This window comes from Hordeum vulgare, chromosome 4H (assembly GCF_904849725.1).
Source record: "Hordeum vulgare subsp. vulgare chromosome 4H, MorexV3_pseudomolecules_assembly, whole genome shotgun sequence".
Taxonomy (NCBI): domain Eukaryota; kingdom Viridiplantae; phylum Streptophyta; class Magnoliopsida; order Poales; family Poaceae; genus Hordeum; species Hordeum vulgare.
The window spans coordinates 375,538,401-375,560,421 of record NC_058521.1 but is presented as its reverse complement, the minus strand read 5'-3'; positions in this window follow the sequence as shown (position 1 = coordinate 375,560,421).

The window sequence follows — 22,021 nt, the reverse complement described above, 5'->3', positions numbered from 1 at the left end:
ACGGTGGGGTTATGAATGACGTAAGTAGGTGTTCAGGTTCACTTAGTGATCAATCTAGATATCAATCATCTTGCGTAGGCCACATATGATATCTCTGGTCATCGTAAGATAGCCACCATAAAAGCTTAGGTTGCTGCAAACTCATACACTTAACCTTCCTCACCCATTTAACTCAGTTAGATTTGATACCAAGGTCATAGAATTGTTGAGTCCTCGTGGCTCACGGTTTACTACAAACACCGACAGGTACAGGTACCCCTGATGCAGGAGTTCCCGATGAGATCTAGCTCAAGTGGGAGTTCGACGAGGACAGCGGCAGGCTGTACGTGACTTATCCCGAGGACTAGAGGCCGTGGTCGTGATCGTGGGGCCAGCATGCGGGATATCATAGCTTTACTGTTTATCTTGTCCATAGCTGGACCATTCCATGTTCTGAATAGTGTGTGACTGTATGATTGTATGACTATGTTCTTTATCAGATGGCAAGTGTATGCCCTACTTGTCACTCTTTCAGTTATTGTATTGTTATGATTATCTTGCTTGTGAAACGCGTAGATGCGCCTCTTTCACCTTTTGAGGCCCCGCCCCCAAATAAGGAAAGGGCCGCATCTTAGTCGTTAGAAGTTGGTAATCAGAGCCTTGCGACCATAGGAGCCTCGTGTGATCGAACTTGGCCGAGTCAACTCTAGCAAAACTATTTGAGTCTAAGTTATATCGGAGAGTAGGTTTCTTTTTTCTCCTCTTCTATGCTCTGGTGAGGTTCAAGACTTAGGAAATTTTAATTCTACTCCTCTTCTCGCTCAATTTTTCTTAGGATCACGCGGATATTTTTGGAATCTATACGATGTCGATGTGACGGAGTTCTGTCTTGGTGCCTCCTGTCTGATTTGATTTCTTCTTGGGAATTGAGCTCTAGGGGATTCTTGAGCACATCGCTATCATTCAGATTTCTTAGTATCTTAGGACGGAGGATGTTCGAAATTGCTTCAATACTGGTAGTGACGAGAGGAGTCCGTCTTCCCCAGTACTAGTGCAGATAGTTCCAGATGTATCGCCACACTTAGTATCGTTGTGATTACGAGGGTCTGAGATAGACGAAGTTCCGAGATTCAGGTTGTGTGTTGAAAGATGTGATACACTGGACGGGTTAGTATAGGTGTTGAGTGATATATTACTCCTTGTATCCGTGGACCAGATTGCATGACCAGAAATTTCGGGAGTTCTTAGGTGGGATCTCAGGTAGTTACTTATAGGACAATCTTCCAACAGATGCATGATGTGAGGTTGGGATTCGACATTCAGTGGATCCGTTTGTTCACAGTCATCTTATAGTGGTTCTCGTTGTGTCTTAAAGAGTCCTTGTAACTTGCTACGACTCGGGGACACTTCGTATGTCATGTGCATTACCTTGTACATGATGGCTACTATAGGGTCGAGCCCATGCGATCATATCCACGAAGATATCGGATGGACTCTTTGTCATACATTTGTTCCGAGAAATCCTAGCTCATACTTGGTCCGCGAGTGGCTTTTAATCAGATGTTGTCGACAGTTACTTTGAGGAAGCAATCTTACTAATTATTGTTCGAATGCAATTGCTAAGTATTCTTGTTCAGATATTTTTATCTATTGATTCAGCTTTACCTTGAATGTTAATCTCTAGTTTAACGTGTTGTCCGTCTTCAGGATGGGTCCACCGACTCGCCAGAATCCGGGTCGTGAGGGTGTTGATCCTCCACCGCCTCCTCCTCCGCCACCTCCTCCTCCTGAGGCATGGCAACCGGTGATGGCTGCAACAAATGCTAACACTCAGATTTTACTTCGGCTGTTGCAAGAGAGGAACAATCAGCAACAGGGCAATTTCAACCATGGTGGTCATTAGTTTGTAACTCCGAATCAATTCTTGGCGAACCAACCGAAGTCCTTCACGTCTTGTGACCAGCCATTCGACGCTGATGACTGGATTCATGACATGAACAAGCACTTTGAGTGCAGTAATGTGCGACCAGAGGACTTCGTCAAGTTTGCAACTTTTCAGCTCAAGGGACAGGCGGCAGAATGGTGGCAAGAGTTGAGGGACTCCAGGGGCGACAGAATGATTAGGTGGGACAATTTCTGCAGAGATTTCAGGTGTCACTATATTCTGTCTAGCTTTGTGGAAGAGATGCGTGAGAAGTTCAGACGGTTGAAGCAAGGAGTATCTTTTGTGTGCAAGTACAATGTCGAGTTCCATGAGGTGGCTCAGTATGCTAGACAGGACATCCCAGATCAAAAGAGCAAGATCTGTCAGTTTAGAGGTGGTCTGAAGGAAGACTTGTAGTTGGCCCTTGCCTTGCACGACCCCGATGAGTTCGATAAGTTCTACAACTTGGCTCTTAGGGCTGAAGCAGCTTTGCTCAAAGAGGAGAATTCGAGGAAGCATTTCAGAGATTTCAGTTCCTCGTCCTCAACTCAGGTGGTCCAGAAGCAACCGAAATATTGAGTGTCTCCTCCTCCTCGGCAGATTCAGCAGTTCAAGCAGTCAGGTGGTCGTGGTTCTTCCCACCGACCCAACACAGCTTTCCAGCACAGGTTTCAGCCGCAGAAACAAGGGAATCCTCAAGTGCAATTTCGTCCGCTGTCAGAGGTGACTTGTCACAAGTGTGGGCAGAAGGGTCACTACTCCAACAAGTGCACCACTCAGCAGCGACTTCCGCCTCCTCCTCCGGTGAAGCATCCAGGCAATGCAATGGTGAAGTTCAATCCCAAGTCTGCGAGAGTCAATATGGTGAATGCAGCAGAAGCAGAAAACTCTTCAGACGTGATAATGGGTAATCTCTTGGTTAATGATATTCCTGCAAAGGTTTTATTTGATTCTGGTGCATCGCATTCCTTCATATCCCGTCCATTCTTTGCAAAGCATGATTTTGTTTCGAAGATTTTCTTAAGCCTGTCTCAGTGGTTCCCCCTTGGGATGTTGATGAATTCCAATTGTTTGGTTCAGGATGTCTCTGTCAAGATGGGCGACTATTCCTTTGCGGTTTCTCCAATTGTCCTTAGCAAGTCTGATATTGATCTGATCCTTGGGATGGATTTGCTGGCTATGAACAAGGCATTTCTTGATTGTCAAGCTAAAGAAGTCAAGCTAACTCATCCTTCGGAGGACGTGATTATCTTCGCGGCGCGTGATGACACGATCCATCTGTTTTCCTTGAATGAGAAGGGTGAAATCTCTCCAATTTCTCAAGTCCCAATGGTCTGCGAGTATGAAGATGTCTTTGCAGAAGAACTGTCAGGAATGCCTCTGCACGGGGCAGTTGTGTTCGTAATCGAGCTTGAACCGGGTACTGAACCAGTATGCAAGCGGCCGTATAAACTGGGTCTAGAAGAGCTGAAAGAGCTGAAGAAGCAGCTTGATGAGAAAGAGCGTCTCGGTCTGATCAGACCTAGCTCATCTCCTTGGGGTTTTGGAGTTCTTTTTGTCAAGAAGAAGGATGTCACGGACCAACTTTGTGTCGATTACTGTACATTGAATAAGAAGACGATCAGAAACAAGTATCCACTTCCCAACATCAATGAGTTGTTCGAGCAATTGAAAGGGGCTAAAATCTTCTCTAAGCTTGATCTCAGGATGGGCTATCATCAGATTCGCATTCGTGAAGAGGACATTCCCAAGACTGCCTTCAGGACAAGCTTTGGCACGTATGAGTAGACAGTGATGTCTTTCGGTCTCGCCAGTGCTCCACCGACCTTCTGTCGGATGATGAATTATATCTTCTCCCCACTCAAGAATGAATTTGTCTTGTTGTATCTTGATGACATTCTGGTCTTTTCTGAAACTGAGGAAGAGCATGAAGAACATCTCCGGCTTGTGCTTGATAAGCTAAGAAAGCATAAGTTCTATGCTAACTTCTCTAAATGTGAGTTATGGTTGAAGGAAGTTGTGTACCTTGGGCACATCATCTCTGCCGAGGGCATCAAAGTTGATCCATCAAAGGTGCAGGCCATTGTTGAGTGGGAACCTCCTCAGGATGTGAAGCAGCTTCGAAGCTTTCTCGGGCTTGCAAGCTATTGTAGAAGATTCGTTGAGAATTTCTCTAAGATTGCTAAGCCTCTGTCAAGCCTTCTTCAAAAGAGTGTGAAGTTTGTCTGGTCTCCAGAGTGTCAGTTGGCCTTCAACACACTACAAGAGAAGCTCACTTCTACTCCAGTCTTGACTCCTCCTGATGATTCCAAGTCTTATCAAGTGTTCTGTGATGCCTCTCTTCAAGGTCTTGGTGCAGTTCTGATGCAAGAGAAGAAAGTGGTAGCTTATACCTCGAGGCAGTTGAAGCCAAGTGTAAAGAATTACCCCACTCATGATCTTGAGTTGGCGGCAGTGGTACATGCTCTGATGACTTGGAGACATCTCTTGGTGGGCAGACAGGTTGAGGTATACACCGATCACAAGAGTCTCAAATACATCTTCACCCAGCCCAGTCTCAATCTTCGGCAAACTCGTTGGGTGGAAATGATCCAAGATTACAATCCGAGCGTTGACTACACTCCAGGCAAAGCTAATGTCATTGCACATGCTTTGAGCAGGAAGGCTTACTGCAACAGTCTCATTCTGAAGCCTCTCCAGCCTGATCTTTGTGAATCTTTCAGGAAGCTCAACCTTCAGATAGTACCTCAAGGATTTCTTACTAATCTCCAGATTTCTCCTACCTTGGAAGACCAAGTCTGACAAGCTCAACTTCTTGATGTGATGGTGAAGAAAGTTCAGATTGGCTTGGCAAAGAGCATTTCGAAATATAAGTGCTTCCGTGTTGATGACAGACATACCTTGTTCTTCGAGGATCGCCTTGTCGTTCCGAAAGGGGAGCTTAGAATGGTTATCATGGAAGAAGCCCATAATTCCCTTCTCTCGATACATCCAGGAAGTTCTAAAATGTATCAGGATATGAAGCAGACCTTTTGGTGGACTCGCATGAAACGTGAAATTGCTTAGTTCGTGAATGAGTGTGATGTTTGTTGCAGAGTGAAAGCAGAGCATTACCGTCCAGCATGCCTCCTTCATCCTTTGCCCATACCCGAGTGGAAATTCGGTCATGTTGAGATGGATTTCGTCACTGAGTTTTCGAAGTCCAAGAAAGGAAACGATGCTATCTTCGTCGTCATCGACAAGTTGAGGAAAGTCGCTCATTTCCTTCCAGTCAAGGAGTCTATCTCGGCTGCTCAGCTTGCAGAGTTGTATACGTCAAGGATAGTCTCAGTGCATGGTGTTCCAATGCTGATATCTTCGGATCATGGAAGCATTTTCACTTCAAAGTTCTGGGATTCATTTCAGTCTGCGATGGGTACTAAGATACATTTCAGCACAACTTTCCACCCTCAGACAAGTGGTCAAGTTGAGAGAGTCAATCAGGTCCTCGAGGATATGCTCTGAGCCTGTGTGATTTCGTTTGGCATGGAGTGGGAAGACTGCCTACCATTTGCCAAGTTCTCATACAACAACAACTTTTAGGCAAGCTTAGGAAAGGCTCCATTCGAGATTCTTAATGGCAGGAAGTGTCGTACCCCGCTCAATTGGTCAGAGACCGGTGAGCGTCAGATTCTTGGGAATGACATGATTGCTGAAGCAGAAGAAATGTGCCGTGTCATTTGGGATAATCTCAAAGCAGCGCAGTCCCGTCAGAAGAGCTACTACGATAACAAGCATCATGACATGACTTTTTAGCTCGATGATTTCGTGTATCTCAAAGTGTCTCCCATGAAGGGTACTCAGCGCTTCGGCATCAAAGGAAAGCTTGCTCCTCGTTTTGTTGGTCCTTTAAGAATTGTTGGAAAGAGAGGCGATCTTGCATATCAGTTAGAGCTTCCTTCCAACTTCTCAAATGTGCATGATGTGTTTCACATCTCTCAGCTCTGGAGATGCTTCAAGACTCCCGAGCGCACGGTTGATCTCCAGGATATCGACCTCCAGCCCGACCTATCCTACCATGAGCATCCAGTTGTAGTTCTTGAAGTGACTGAGCGCAAGACCCGCAATAAGTCAATCAAGTTTCTCAAAGTGCAATGGTCACATCACTCAGACAAAGAAGCCACTTGGGAGCGCGAGGACCACTTCCTTTCCGAATTTTTAGAGTTCTTCCAGTCCTAGATCTCGGGTGGAGATCCTCTTGTAGTGTGGGAGAGTTGTAACATCCCAAGTGCTTTTTTCCTTCCCTTCTTGTAATCCTTCCATATGTGACATCTATGTTGAGGCAATGTTATGGAGTTGAGGTTGTGGCTTTGTCATTTCATGTGCATGTCATGCATCATGCATATCATATATGTTCCTTTTTGTTCGTCTTGATCTTGTGTGTTGTGCCACCCTGGTAATATGTGTTTGCATGTGTCTTGTGATGTTCTTGTGGAGTGTGGTGTGGGTGCAACAAGAGCCCTTCAAAAAATCTTAGTTGCACCATGGACCAAATAAAGCCACTCTCTCTTTTCTAACATGGTGCAGAACTGAAGTTTCTATTTTGGCCCATTAAAAATGTTCAACATCTTTGAAAAACCTTTTAAATATTTGTGGGTGGCAACACTCACCTATTTGAATTATTCTTCCTTTGTTTTTATTTTAAAAACAGGGCCAATTTCTATTAAAACCAATTTATTTTGCTTTGCTCAAAAATGCCCCACCTATTTTTATAAGTAGGGGGCTCATTTTGTATTTCCAAAAAGTATTTTACCTTGTCATAACCCCTTTCCTTTTCCTAGAATTATTTCTTTTCAAACTGGTTGTTTTTAAAAGGATAGGCAGTGTTTATTTTAAAAGCAGATCGAGAGAGTTGGGCCAATTTTCCTCTCTCAGACCTATCTTCTCCTTACTGGCGCTGGCCCATCTCCCCTTTCTCTCTTGCGTAGCCCACCAACGTCTTCTTTCTCCTCCCTGACGTCGTTCCTTCCCTTTCCCCCTTTTTTCGTCAGTAGCAGGGACGCACGAGAGAGTGGGTGCCACATGGAACCTTCGCGGATGTCGAGGCCGTCAGCCCCATTGCCTATTAAGCCTCCTCGGCGTGCGTGCCTTGATAGGGTTCCCTCTCCCCGCGGCCACCTCTTTCCCCCTCATTCGTTCCCCTGTGCAAGGTGAGATCCAAAGATTATAGGCTTCAGTAGGTTTAGAGGGAGTCAGGCCATCGTCGCCATCGTTTCCCCTCGTCGCCGGTAGCTCCCCGTGGAGGCCAAGATGGGGACGAGGATGCAGGAGGCATCCCTGTTCCATTCCTGCCGCTAGGACGACAGCCCCCCCTCCCCGGCATCTCCTCCACATCAACATCGTCAGAGCGGAGCAGCAGGTCGTTGCAGGCCGCCCCACCTCTTCTTCCTCTTCTTGGCTCCCGAGCTCGTCTCCGAAACCCCCCCAGGGTGAGCGCCATCTCCTCCTCTTCCTTCCCCGCGCATAGGATCTCCTCTCTGCACATGTTCATCGCCGGCATCGAGCTCCGCTTGGCCCGGTGCAGTAGCCCCGTCGCGCAGCCGTCGTGGGCTACCTCCTAGTGGGTTATCCCCGGGAATGGATCCCCAGGGACCCCGCATCCCTCGTCGGTGGTTAGATTTCCGGATAGGCACCGGAGTGTTTGTCGGCGTGCCTCCCCTATTCCGGCCGCCGCGGTAGGTGCAGAGTTAGAGGAGCCTGTCCAAAAGGGCAACACCCCCTCCTCTGTTGAGTGTCGATGGCATAACATAGTGGTAGCATGCGTGCGTGGAGTGCAGGTGGGCGTGTGTTCGATCCCCCCTCGCTGCACCTTTTATTTTTGTCACTTGATTCCTCAATGCAGACTTAGCAATATTTTCTAAGTGTTGAAGCTAAGATTTCATGCCCTGATTTGAGCTTGGTTCGAAGTGAGGTGTTGTTCTTTTGAGGCTGCACCAATGGAACAAATGGTAGTGGGTGAACCCCTCTACAACTTGGTGCCATAATTTTGTTCATAGGAATTTGCATGTTAGATTTATACCTTGTCAAAGTGGGCACTTGGTTGAAAATGACAGATTGTGAAAAGCTGTAATTTTCACTAAGTCTAGTGATCTGATGTTATTTTCTTGCCGTGTGGTGTTGAGTGTATTTGCTTTCCTGTTCGGAATTAGCCCAAGCAACAAACTAATTTTTGTTTGCTGGTATGTTTGTCTAGCTCTCTGTCAAATTTCATGCCCAGCTAACTCCTATGTCTATCATTTTGGAGGCTGCCAAAATGCTTCAGAGCATAAGCGGCTCGTGAAAATCTGTAATTTTCACTAAGTCCTAATCTGATATGTTTTGTCCAAGTTTAAGGTTGTATATCTTTTGATGTGTGACCCCTTTGCCTTAGCTACTTGTTAGAGGTTGTAATGTTGTTGGTTGGCTTCAGTTTGATGTCTTATTTGAATTAATTAGAGGGATGTAGCTGCTATAGATCTTGTGGTTAAGGTGATGTGGTGCTGTTAAAAACAGATTGTGTGTCAACTTGTTTTGAGCTTGGTGTGAGCTATGGTTGATGGTTTTGTGTGTTCTTTAACACTATACCAATTAGCATTTGATGCTTGTTCAAATAGAAACCTGGGTTCACCAGTGAGTGCCCATAGAATTATGTTGTTGTTGTTCTTGTCTCCGTAGACCTTCGTAACTTGTTTTGTAGTTTCCGATTGAACCGAAACTCCGTTCACGACGTTCTTTATAGGTTTTTGCGTCATTTTCTCGTGATGCATATGATTCTGCCATGTTCATTCATGTTCAACTCATCCATCTTGAGGTTTTGTCCAGATTCAATGAAACCTCAAGTGTTGCATGTAGAAGCACTATTTGGAGATGGGATGCATTCTTCATACCACGCATGCATCATGTTGTCTGTTGCATCATTTGAAGCCGTCGTTTATTTTTTATTATTTTCTTTTTGGGAAGTATTGGGAACGGAGAGCGAGTACGTGGATTCCGGAGAGTTCATGCACGAAGAACAAGAGCAGTTCCAGTCTGAAGAAACCACATGCAAGATGATCATGACCTTGACATCGTTTCTAGCTTTGTTATGCTTAGTGTTACGTTTCCGTCGTTACATCTCCGCTGCCTAGCACATGATATATAGGCCATCAAACACTGCCATGAAACCTCAACCACCTCTCCTCCTAGCAAATATTGTTTGGCTAAGTAGGCTTGCTCAACCACTAATTGATAGCGTTGCTAGTTGCAGGTGCGAGCTGGACCATGTGATAACATGGGCAATTTGATATCATTATATTTAATTGCTATTTAATTAATGCACCTATATACTAGGTAAATAACGGAAGGCCTAGCCTTTTGCCGGGTGATTTGTTCCGTTATTGCCGCCTTAGTTTTGGCTACCGGTGTTTTATTCCATAACTGAGTGCTCCTAACACGTTCGGGGTTGTTATGGGGACCCCCTCGATAAATCGTATAGTGCTAAGACTTGTCTGGCAGGACCCAACATTGGTGTTAATCTGGTAATAACTTAATAATAAAAAACATAGGGAATAGCTACCTCGAGGAATCTAATCAACCCCCGGGCCAGTGCTCCTCATGAGTGTTGGTCCAACCGAGAGCCGTTTGCGGGGCCAACCCAGGGCAACCCGGGAGATGTCTATCAGGCCACCGTATGTTGTGCTTCTCCGACATTTCCTGAGACTGAGATACACGGCTCTTATCGGGTTCGTCGACACGTCGGGAGGTCTTGCCAGATTTGTCTTACCTTAGTGATATATCTTGCGCATTGGGATTCCGGTGAGACTTTGGGTCTTCTCAGAGTTGAGGTTTTCCTCTACGGAATCCGACGAGATCACGAGTTTCGTGGTAGAGGATTACTATGCGGCCTGTGGTAATTTGTGATGGACTAGTTGGAGCACCCCAGCAGGGTTTAATCTTTCAGAAAGCCGTGCCCGTGGCCATGTGGCAAAATGGATATTTTATTAACATCCGGTTTTAGACAAATTAAAGTAATTATAATAAAAACTTGCCAACCGAGTGTGTAACCGTGATTGTCTCTTTGAGTGCTCCTTCTCTTATCGAGAACATAGTGGGGTTATGAATGACGTAATTAGGTGTTCAGGGTCACTTAGTGATCAATCTAGATATCGACTGTCTTGCGTAGGCCACATGTGATAACTCTGTTCATCGTAAGATAGCCACCATAAAAGCTTAGGTTGCTGCAAACTCATACACTTAACCTTCCTCAGCCATTTAACTGAGTTAGATTCGATACCAAGGTCATAGGATTGCTGAGTCCTCGTGGCTCACGGTTTACTACAAACACCCACAGGTATAGGTACCCCTGATGCAGGAGTTCCCGATGACAACCAGCTAAAGTGGGAGTTCGATGAGGACAGCGGCAGGATGTACGTGACTTATCCCAAGGACTAGAGGCTGTGGTTGTGATCGTGGGGCCAACATGCAGGATATCATAGCTTTACTATTTATCTTGTCCGTAGCTCGACCATTCCATGTTCTGAATAATGTGTGACTGTATGACTGTATGACTATGTTCTTTATCAGATGGCAAGTGTATGCCCTACTTGTCACTCTTTCAGTTATTGTATTGTTATGATTATCTCGCTTGCGAAACGCGTAGATGCGCCTCTTTCCCCTTTTGAGGCCTCGCCCCCAAATAAGGAAAGGGCCGCATCTTAGTCATTACAAGTTGGTAATCAGAGCCTTACGTGTAGCTCGCTGACGATCTCCTCCTTCTTGATCCAGCAAGAGAGACGAATAGGTAGCTGAATTCTATGGCAACATGATGGTGTGGCGGTGATGGTGTAGGAGCTACTCCGGTAGGGCTTCGCCGTACCGTACCGAACTAGCTATAGGGTGTCACGAAGTGGTGGAGGGAGAGAGGGCTGCGCCTTGGCTTGAGGTGCCAAAAGCCTCTCTCACCTCCACTATATATAAGTGGAGGGAGGAGTGGTGCCCTAGGGAAAACCCTAGGGACTTGGCCGGTGCAACAAATAGGAGAGGAGGAGTCCTACTTCAATACAAATTGGAGGAGGAGTCCCCTTCCTCAATTCGGTTTGGCCCCCACCTCTCTTTCCTTCTTCCCTTGGCCGAATAGGCACACTTGGGCTGTCCACCAGCCCACCAAGGGCAGGTGCACCACCCTTGGGCCTGTTTGATCCCCTCATGGGTGGGTGGCCCCTCACGGTGAAACTCCGGAACCGATTCATCATTGTTGGTACTTTACCAGTAATGGCCGAAAATCTTCCGGAAGCCTAATGTATGCTTCCTATATATCAATCTTCGTCTCCGGACCATTCTGGAAACCCTCATGAGGTCTGGGGTCTCATCCTTGACTCCGAACAACATTCGGTTACCAACATCAATAATTAAACTATACTGAAGCGTCACTAAACCTTAAGTGTACAGACCCCGCGGGTTCGAGAACTATGTAGACATGACCTGAGACACTCTCCGGTCAATAACCAATAGCAGGACCTGGATGTCCATATTGGCTCCTACATATTGTACAAAGATCTTTATCGGTTAAACCACTACGTCAAGGATTCTGTTAATCCCGTATCACATGCCCTTTGTCCTTGGTATGTTACTTTCCCGAGATTCGATCGTCGGTATCTCTATACCTATTTCAATCTCGTTACCGGCAAGTCTCTTTACTCATTGTGGGGACCCCGACTTACAAGTCGAGATCGCCGAATGGACGTGCTTAGTGATCCCACAGATCAATGCTCACTGAACACACAAATACTGAATATTAAGAGTCTTACATCCAACATACCATTTGATACAACAAATGACCATCATGGTCAAGTCTCACATAGATAGGGCCTATAAGGCCAATCACACCGATACAACTACTAGCGGAAATCTTGGTAGTAAACGGCAGCCCATGCCATCAGCCTTCACCAACAGGCATTATGGCTGGGAAGCGTCCTAGTTCGCGTGTCCGTCTCCGATGATGAATTCTTCTCCGTACTACGATTCCTCCATGCCCGGTCAATAACATAACCAGTGGCAAGCCAGTGAGTACTTTGAATGTACTCGCAAACAGACCATGATTTTGATAATACAGTTGGTGCAAGCATAAAGTAATATCAGACTTTGTGGAAAGCAAGCTCTACTTAAGAATATGGCTGGTTAATTACTTGTATGGATATACATCATAAGCTAGATGGTAAACATAAGAACATGTTACAGATTTCAACATATCTGCTAAGGGCTGAACACTTCGGGTTCACCCGATATGCCAAGTCACCAAACTTGACCATATCAACTTTCTATGAAAACACCTTTAAACACACACACACACACACACACTTGTTTTATGCGGAAACGACTAGACGTTGTTTAAGCAGCACCACCCAACTGTCCTTGACCGTGGACACGGCTATTCGAATAGTTTTACACTCTGCACATGTTGTACGCTATACCCACGAGATCCGAGAAACTTCCATGTCATCCATGACTCGCGGTATATAACATACCCGAGGGAAGTACCTGGTCATCGTCTTTCCCCTGATGACACTAGACAAAGAGTTCCACTCGATTGGTACCCAGCCCACATGATGTACGTCTTACGAGCACCAACTCTGGACCGTATCATCCATGCAGGGACCAATGGTGTGACCGGCACATGTAAAAACGACATAGTCGACCTACCTGGTACGACACCATCACGAGAGTGACCACATATCACTCCCGCGACTAGTAATGTGGCCTCTTTGCTAGCACCAACCAATGTAATCAACAAAGCCCCGTCCCATTGAGGGGTATCATGGTCGCACATGTAAGGTTGGGATGGTCGACACATCATAAATCTAATCCCATTTCCGAAACCACTCACACAAAATATTCCCGGTGCACCACTTCTTCACAAGTGGCCACCTAACTCATGATCGCCCTCGGGCATTAGTGGCACCCGACGGGGTATTCGTAAAACCTTGATATCAACTCTGTGTTACCATCGTCATGCACATGCTCTTTGAGTAGCACTGCTACTACTACTACTTGTCAACATATTATCAGCGTGACCCTCATAGATGGTAGGGTCAAGCTTAATGCAAGTGCTCCGGAGGAGCCATTAGTAACACCATGCTGGGGTGCACCGTTCATTCTTAACTATATACATCAGAGTAGAATAACTAATGTGTCATGCATAGAGATATTTCTTAGATATGGTCAAATGGCTGCTTGCCTTGATCAGCTAGGTACCCTGGGTCTTCGGGGTCTTCGAGTCCAACTCCTTCATCGAACGCGGAATCTATCATCGTAATAGTAATAAAATAAGAAGCTCATTCAAAAACAGAGCACAAACTCACTTTAAAAATGTTATCCTATTCTAATAAATCTATATTATATTTTTTAAAATACTAGTCTCTGGTTTTTATGTAAAAGAGTATTTTTAAAACCTAAATAACAAAGGCTAAAATATTTAAACTAGGCATTTTAATCAAAGCTATGTGTAAAAGTTTTTACAAAATTTGGTGCAATAGCACTAATAAATTCTACACATTTTTAGAAGATTTGTGGTGGAGAAATATTTAAATTTGATTAAATATTTAATTCTACAAAAATAATTTATAATCAAAATCAAAAGAAAAAGGAAAAAGGGGCTTAACCCTCGCTTGGCTCGGCTAGTGGGTGGGCCGGCCCAACTGGCTGATACGTCCCAAACGTATCTATAATTTCTGCTTGTTCCATGATCTTTTGGGTGACATTATTATATGTTTTGCTACACTTTTATATCATTTTACACATATTTGGACTAACCTACTAACTCAGTGCACCCAGTGCCAGCCTCTGTCTGCGGATGTCTATTTTGCATGGGCTTTTACCCAATTTTCCGAAGCCCAAAAAATTCCAGGAAAATATATAAAAAATCGGTGAAACGGAAGCTTCTAGTTCACCGAAGATGGGCCAGAGGGGGGCCAGGGGCCGTCCACGCAACCTGCTGGCGCGGCCTACCCCATCGTCGTGCCAGGAGGCCGCCTGGGTGGGCCTCACCGCCTCTGTTTCCCTCCTTTGGCCTATATTTAGAGCCCCGAGAGGAAACCCTTCCACAACTTCCAAAATCGCGAATTTCTCCATCGTTCTGCCGCCGCGGCACTTCCGAGACCGGGAGCGTCACGAGACCTCTTCCCGGCACCTTGCCGGAGGGAAGATTGACCTCCGGGAGCTTCTCCACCGCCATGGACACTTCCCGGACGTGCCGTGAGTAGTCCTCCTTGGACCATGAGTCCATGACCAGTATCTATGTGATGTCTTCTCTCCAATCTTGTGCTTCAATGGTTAGTCCTGGTGAGCTGCCCTACATGATCAAGGCATCTATGTAATTCTCTTGCTATTGCTATGCTTGGTTTGTTGGGATCTGATGGATTATGAGATTATGTTCAAATTGTTATGTGTTATATATTTGATTATCCGTTTATATTATGTTCCTTAGTTTTCCAGTGTTGCAAGGTATAAAATTGAGTAAGACACAGTGCCCAGCAACTGCGGAAGATAGAGAATAGATGAGTTCCGTCCCCTATGCTTCAGCCATAGGTTCTATCATGTATGCAATGTTGTGCACTAGACCGGACGTCAGCTTGGCCATAAGTATGGCATTGTCACATCCCTGGAACCCTAGCCAAGGTTTAGCATTGTGCTCATATTTTCTTTGCATTGCATCGAAGAAAATGGCAACAAGATCAAAGTAAGTGGTGAAGGGAAACTCAAAACCCTAGCCACTTCTCAAATTCAAAGGAATTACAAATTTATTCAAATCAATGAACCCAATATGGCCTCAAGAAAAGTTCAACTTTTCTGATAATTCTTGAAAACAAATAAGCAATGAAGAAAACCATTTTCTTAATACTTTTGGCATTTTAAATAAATGCAACAGACTACTGGTTTCAAGTTTAAAATTTGAATTCAAAAACTTTAAGTTTTCAAAAATGTTGAAAACTTCAAGGATGGTTGGATATATCCCAACAAATACTCTGGTGTGCTCAAAATATTTTTTGTAAACCATTTTGGAGCTGAAATAAATAGCCAATCAATTAGTTAGCAAAACAGAAAACAAAACAGAGAAAAAAAAAAGAAGAATGCTTACCTGATGCTCACTGGCCCAGGCCCAGTCGCTCTGTCGTCTTCCTCCTCGCTACTAGGAGCAGGAGGTGGCCTCCGCGACGCCGCACGCCTCCACGTAGCTCCCTGCCTGCCTGGACGCCGCCTCGCGCTGGCAAGCGCGGGGATAACCTCCCCGAGCCCGTCTCTATCCCTTCCCGTGCCCCAGTTTCCACCCTCCTCTCGGGATCTCTCCTCACTCCTCCTGCCGCCATTTCCAAGAGCTAGAGCTCGAGCCGCCGTGCCCCTAGCCACAGGACCTTCCTCCCGAGTAGTCCAGTAGCTCCGCCTCGACGAGCTGGTTCTCCCTGCAAAGGCCGAAGCCTCCCCGAGCCCTGCAACGCCCCCAACGCCATCGTCTTCAACCTTCGGCCGCCGACAAATCGACGGTGAAACACCGGCTACAACCCCTCCCCGAGTAGTCTGAGCCTAGCTTCACCTCCACCGTGAGCCTGCGATCATTTCCCCTCTTCTTCCCCTCAGATTCGTGCCCCCTACCCACTGGACCATCGAACCCGAACTCCGGCAGCCGCCTCGGCTCATCGCCGGCTTGCTCCGGCCACCCATAGCCCTCCCTGAGGCGAGCGCTGGATGAGGTCGAGCCTGGGGATCATCCCAGTGCTCTCGGCAACCGTTTTCGAGCACCACAGCACGAGATAGCGCGTCTCCGGCGAAGTTCCGCCGCGGATCTGGTCGCCGCCGGTCAGACTCCGGCGGGGGACGACGTGGCCGGCCTAACCCCAGTAGTTTAGCACTAATCACTCGCTGACAGTGGGCCCGAGGCCAAGTCAAACCCACTTAGGGGCTGGTCAGCGCGGGATTAGCTCCTGAGACGCTGACCAGTGGGTCCCCCTTGTCAGGTTTGACCTGATCAGGTCAGTTGACCTGCTGACGCCATGATGATGTAGTTATGACGCAATAAGTGAATTTCTGATTTAAAAGAATTCCAAAAAAATGCCAAAAATTCTAAAAATCATAGAAATTAATCCGTAACACAAATGAAAATAATTTATATATGACAAAGTATCAGAAAAATTCAAGGAATATGAATATGTCATTTTCAAACATGTTTGGAAATGTCACTGAACCCAAACATGTAGATTAATGAATAAGTTAATTCTTATAAATACTTTGCAGATGGAATTTGGAAATTATTTAAATTTCACTACAAATTATATGATCAAACACTGTCCAAATCACAAACCAGCAACCTAACATGTCACTCCATGCATGTTAAAAGCAAGTTGATCTGAGCATCAGGTCGAATCAATTAAAATGGTATCCGAGAATACCTCGTTTGAAGTAATATTTGAATTTGATTCAAATCAACTTCAAACCTAATAAATGTTAGCTATAATAGTATACCACTTTGCATCCTCATGCCATGCCCATGCATCATCTTGTTGCATATGCTTGTGATTGATTGTTGTCACTCTTTTCGGTAGGCTCCGCTCCTTCGGATTCCACCGAATATCCGATTGACGGATATTGTCCCTCCTCTGAGCAACAAGGCAAGCAACCATTTTGATCATCCCGATAAATCCCATGTTCTCGCTTCTGCACTTACTTATTGCATTAGGATCAAATGCTCAAATGCTTTTGCCACGTTAGTTGAACCCACTTCCTTTGCATGACCTGTCTTTGTCACAGTAAATAGCTGAACCTTGCAACCTAGCATACCTGGTAGATGCTTGAGCCATGATGTGCCTTATCCTGCTATACATGCTATGCTTAGAGTTGTGTTTGGTATGTCATCTGGGAGATGAACAGAATTGTGAGAATGCGTTCAGTAAGTAAAGGCGGTGTGTTGAACCTGATTTGGTAAAGGTACCGGTGAAAGGCTATGTAGGAATACATGGCGGGTTGTTTCATTGGAACCGTCCTTAGGAACTGAGTTCCGTGTATGTAATCCAAGACTGGATACTACCACACGTTGGGATACTTAATTGACCCTCTCGACTTATTAATCGCTTAGTACTCGGTCCAGGAGTTGCAAGTAGTTTCTGGTGTTTATAGTCATGCTGGAGGCCGTGCATAGCGCTGACCTGAGAGGTGGGCTGTGATGCGGTAGGCAGTGGCATGGTGTACCAAGTGGCACCCGGATGGTGGGCTTGGGAACCCTACGCACATCGTTTGAGGCCGTGGCGGAAACCTCGGCCGGAGTTCCGTGCGGGTTACTCTCAGATAGGCGATAAACCTGGACTAGGTACTAGTGTGATTAACGGTCGTGGCCGACTCCCTCGCTGGGCTTCCGCTTGAAGGTTGCCGAGGTGCATGACGTGCACATGGCGATAAGTGGCGAGAGCGTGTGTGACGAAGTACACCCCTGCAGGGTTATGATCTATTCGAATAGCCGCGTCCGCGGATATGGACTACTTGGAGACATATGTTGTTCATAGATAACTTCAATGGCTACTCATAAAATTGTCAAGATAAGCGTGAGTGTCGTGGATGGCATTTCCGTATGGAGACGGAATGATTCCACGATGGAGTATTGTTGTGGTGTTAGTGGACTCGTGTGCGAGAAATCAAGTTGTCAAAAATTGTTTTAAAATGTAAGTTGTCTAGCCACGAGTCAAATGCTGGCTTTCCGCATGAAACCCCACAATACCTTATTGATACATTGCATGAGTAGATAGTTATCCTAAAGTCTTGCCGAATACCTCCGTACTCATGTTTGTTTAATAATTGTTGCAGAGGTTGTTAATGACCCTAACGGAGGGTTCTTCGTAGACATCGACGACGACGAGTAGCTGGTGTCCCAGCTACGATCTGGCCCTAGGTTGGGTCTGTAGTATAGTCAGGCCGTGTGCCCTCTAGTTTCACCTGTCTGTACTCAGACAGTTTTAAACACTTCCGCTGGCTTGTAACTGAATGACTGCTATGATGGTCGTGAGACCCTTACTGTGTAATATTATGTGTGTGGCTCTTCTGAGCCTTTTAAATAAAGCTTGTATGTTTATGGTTATGTTGTGATGCCATCGATGTATCTATACATATCGGCATGCCATGCGTACGTGTGTCGTACTTGATATGTATGGGGTTTCGGTTACCTAGCCGTAAACTTTAGTAGCACTCCTTACAGGGAAATGCCCCTTTGTGATCCATCGAGCCATGGTAGTTTACTACTGCTCCGGACACATTGGTTGACCGGCGTGTGTCCTTCTTAGCTGCTGTGTCTGTCCCCTCTGAGGAAATGTCAAGCGATGTAATGGAGTCCTTGTAGCTTGCTACGACTCGTCTACATTCGCTGGTGATCGACACCTGCTTTGCTGGGTCATGTATGCCTATCCCTGTGCGGAACTGCCACTTTGGTTTATGACTAGACATGTCGATCCGGGTTCTTTGTCATTGGATTGCTAGCGACACAATTGCATACGTGAGTCAAAAGGCGCAAACGGTCCCGGCTAAGGTAAGGCTGCGGCCGTGGGGTTAACCGTGCGTGAGACCGCAAAGGGATGCGATGTGTTACATGCTGGATTCCTATGGCTTAGGATCGGGGTCCCGACAGCGTTGGTATCCGAGCCTGACTGACTGTAGGACTACTAAGCCAAACTGGTCGAAGTTGAGTCTAGAATTGCTTTAGTTATACCTAAGGGAATTGTTTGTGGAAGGGAACGTAAGACTCTTGTTCTCTTCTCAAGTTATTCTATTCTGGTCATCCTCGTTTTTTTTCTGCGGGAATTAAGGACTATATTACTCATCTTCTTCTAGGCTCGTGTTTCTGATCGATAGATTATAGGACTACGGGTCGAGAGTTGTATTGGGTTCCTTTTATTCCTAGGAAAAAGGAAGTAAGTTTGATGATCAGAGACTTGAACTTGATAGTTGAGTGGTTACGCTATTCCATTTTGGGTTGTCTCAAATTTGTTTTTGAGCATTTACACCCGTTATGCTGCCCAATTTTGCATTCAGAGCTCTAATGCTTTTGCATTACTCTCTATTTTCATATGCCTGGCCGTCCTTCTCGTCATGTGGTACGTCTGACCAGGTGCATGTTGGAATTATGCCCTAGAGGCAATAATAAATATAGTTATTATTATAATTCCTGTATCAAGATAAACGTTTATTATCCATGCTATAATTGTATTGAATGAAGACTCATTTACATGTGTGGATATATAGACAAAACACTGTCCCTAGCAAGCCTCTAGTTGGCTAGCCAGTTGATCAAAGATAGTCAGTGTCTTCTGATTATGAACAAGGTGTTGTTTCTTGATAACTGGATCACGTCATTAGGAGAATCACGTGATGGACTAGACCCAAACTAATAGACGTAGCATGTTGATCGTGTCATTTTGTTGCTATTGTTTTTCTGCGTGTCAAGTATTTGTTCCTATGACCATGAGATCATATAACTCACTAACACCGGAGGAATACTTTGTGTGTATCAAACGTCGCAACGTAACTGGGTGACTATAAAGATGCTCTACAGGTATCTCCGAAGGTGTTCGTTGAGTTAGTATGGATCAAGACTGGGATTTGTCACTCCGTGTGACGGAGAGGTATCTCAGGGCCCACTCGGTAATACAACATCACACACAAGCCTTGCAAGCAATGTGTATTCCTTTTAACTCCTTGTGATTTCCTACAACAATGGAGTCAAGGTGTTTCGATGTCCCGACACCAAAATAGTTGTGCACATTTACGTCGGGTTTTGGATGATGAGCATCCGGTGAGGTGTCTTTCAACATGATGTTGAATTCATTTATTGGTTGAGGATTTGATTTCCTCTGTTTCCGCGGAAGCATATGCGAGATTATATCTCCTGTGGTCAGATTTCTCCCCCTATTGCTCTCATTTGGGGACATGAGTGGTTTATGAGGTACCTCCACTCTTTCTGACACTTTACTACAGGAATATAAAATTGAGTGACACCCTCGTCATCAGTAAACGTATGTGGCAGATTTGCAATGAGTTCCAAATATGTGATTCTAAACTTCTAGTTCAGATTCTTTGAGTGCGTGGATATAAGGACTGAATGTCAATAACATTTCTAATTTATTTCTCGGCGTTCTTTGTGGTACTAATCTCCCCCTAATGCCAGAAATGTCCTTATTGCTGATGCAATCAACATAGAGGCTATGAATAATTTTGATTGATGAAATAATATTATTCCTTACATAGATCCCTAATTTTCTGTGAGGGCCCATTGATGCATGCTGGAGTGGTGATATCGGTATGTAACCGAATTATCGCAGATAGGAAATACTTTGTTGATTTCCACGTAATTACTACAAGGGGAAAGTAGGATGATATGCAGTTGGTATGATTTAGATCATACTTACGGTGTGTAAGGTCGTAGTTGTCCAGCAAGAGGCTGGTAAATTTACAATTCTATAAGTTTGGTCATGTTTATTAATTTCACTATCTTTGATAAGATTTTTAACTAAATCATTCTCGGTATGTACATAAAGTATTATATATAATATGACATTGCTTGCGAAATGAGTTCAACGAAGTTGTCCATTCGAATGGATTTATCCCTTGTTTAGGATAACTTGCTCTTACTTTGAGAATTTGAGCAACTAATTTAGTTATATCATTCATGGTTTTGTGTGACAAGAGACACACTAGAAATCATTTTATAAATGTTTCCATGAGTACCATGAAGTATCTATATAATACCACATAATGGTTGAGTAATCCACATATCTTCTGAATGTGTTCGAGGAAGAATGAGTGACTCATTTGAATTTTTAAGGTGAGAGAGCCTTAAAACTTATTTCCCCTATGGCACATGCAGTGCACATAAAATCTGTTGATTTGGAAAATATTATAACTTAAAACGTTATGACCAATAGAATTACCAATAATTTTTCTAATCAGTCCCAAACCAGGATTGTAAGGCTTAAAGCCAAATATTTTGTAAGATTTAGAAAATTATTTTGTACGCAACAAAACTGAGTATGATTTGATTCAAACATTCAAAAAATTATCTAATATAATGTCCATGAAGTAGGATATTGGATATTGCACTACATGCAGTAGTACAAGTATAGGCAAACAATATTTTGAGAATAATCGGGATATTACATGAGGTCTCCCATATTACTGAAAATGAATTACGCAAACATATCATAGGCACAAAAGAATTGATCATTCTTTTATTGCACTATATTTTTGGTTCTCCTTGTTATGAAGATTTGAGAACATCATTTACCAGAATATTTTCTGGTTGTATGTTTGCAAATTTTCGAATATCCCAATGAACTTATTTGCCTTTTAATAAATTTGCAATGTGGTTTGACCATATGTTTGAGAGTTTGGTAATCATATGTACGATATTTATGTAACCACACATTTGACAAACTTGAGAGTTGTCTTTGTGATCATTTGAAAATGATCTATTCGTATTAAGAGGTAATTATGTCTTTGGTTGTCTTTTAGCCACCATTTTACTTTGAAGTCCTCATGGATATATTTCGTCGCCACTGACTTGGTATTCACTACCAACAAGATTTTCAAATGATGATATAGCACCTGTGGGGTGAGTCTGATGATTTTAAGAAATTCCATGTTCCTTCATCATGGAAAATGGTAGTACCATCATTAGAGGATGTAAAGTGTATTAATGGATTTTCAATCGGATCTGCATATGAAGATTTTGATCATGAGATCTCAACTTGAAGTTGATTAAGGTGACAGAATTGTGAGCCGCGATAAGACTTGATGTCTTTGAAAAACGAATGGGAGATCATTCGCGATGTGCTCATGGCAGGATGTTTCTCTTAAGCGAATATTCAAGGTGATCTATATTCATCCATTATGTACTTAGTTTGAGAACCAAGTGAAGTTGGTGACATATAAAATGCATATGTGCATCAATAGAATAGCCATGTGTTACATGAAATGATCATGCATTATTCAATTTACTTCTTCGAGTAAAATAAAATATATGGATGAAATGATTTTGTTGAGCAAAATCTGCCAAGGTGATGCTTGGTGAACATGGGTGTAAACCTTTAATATAGT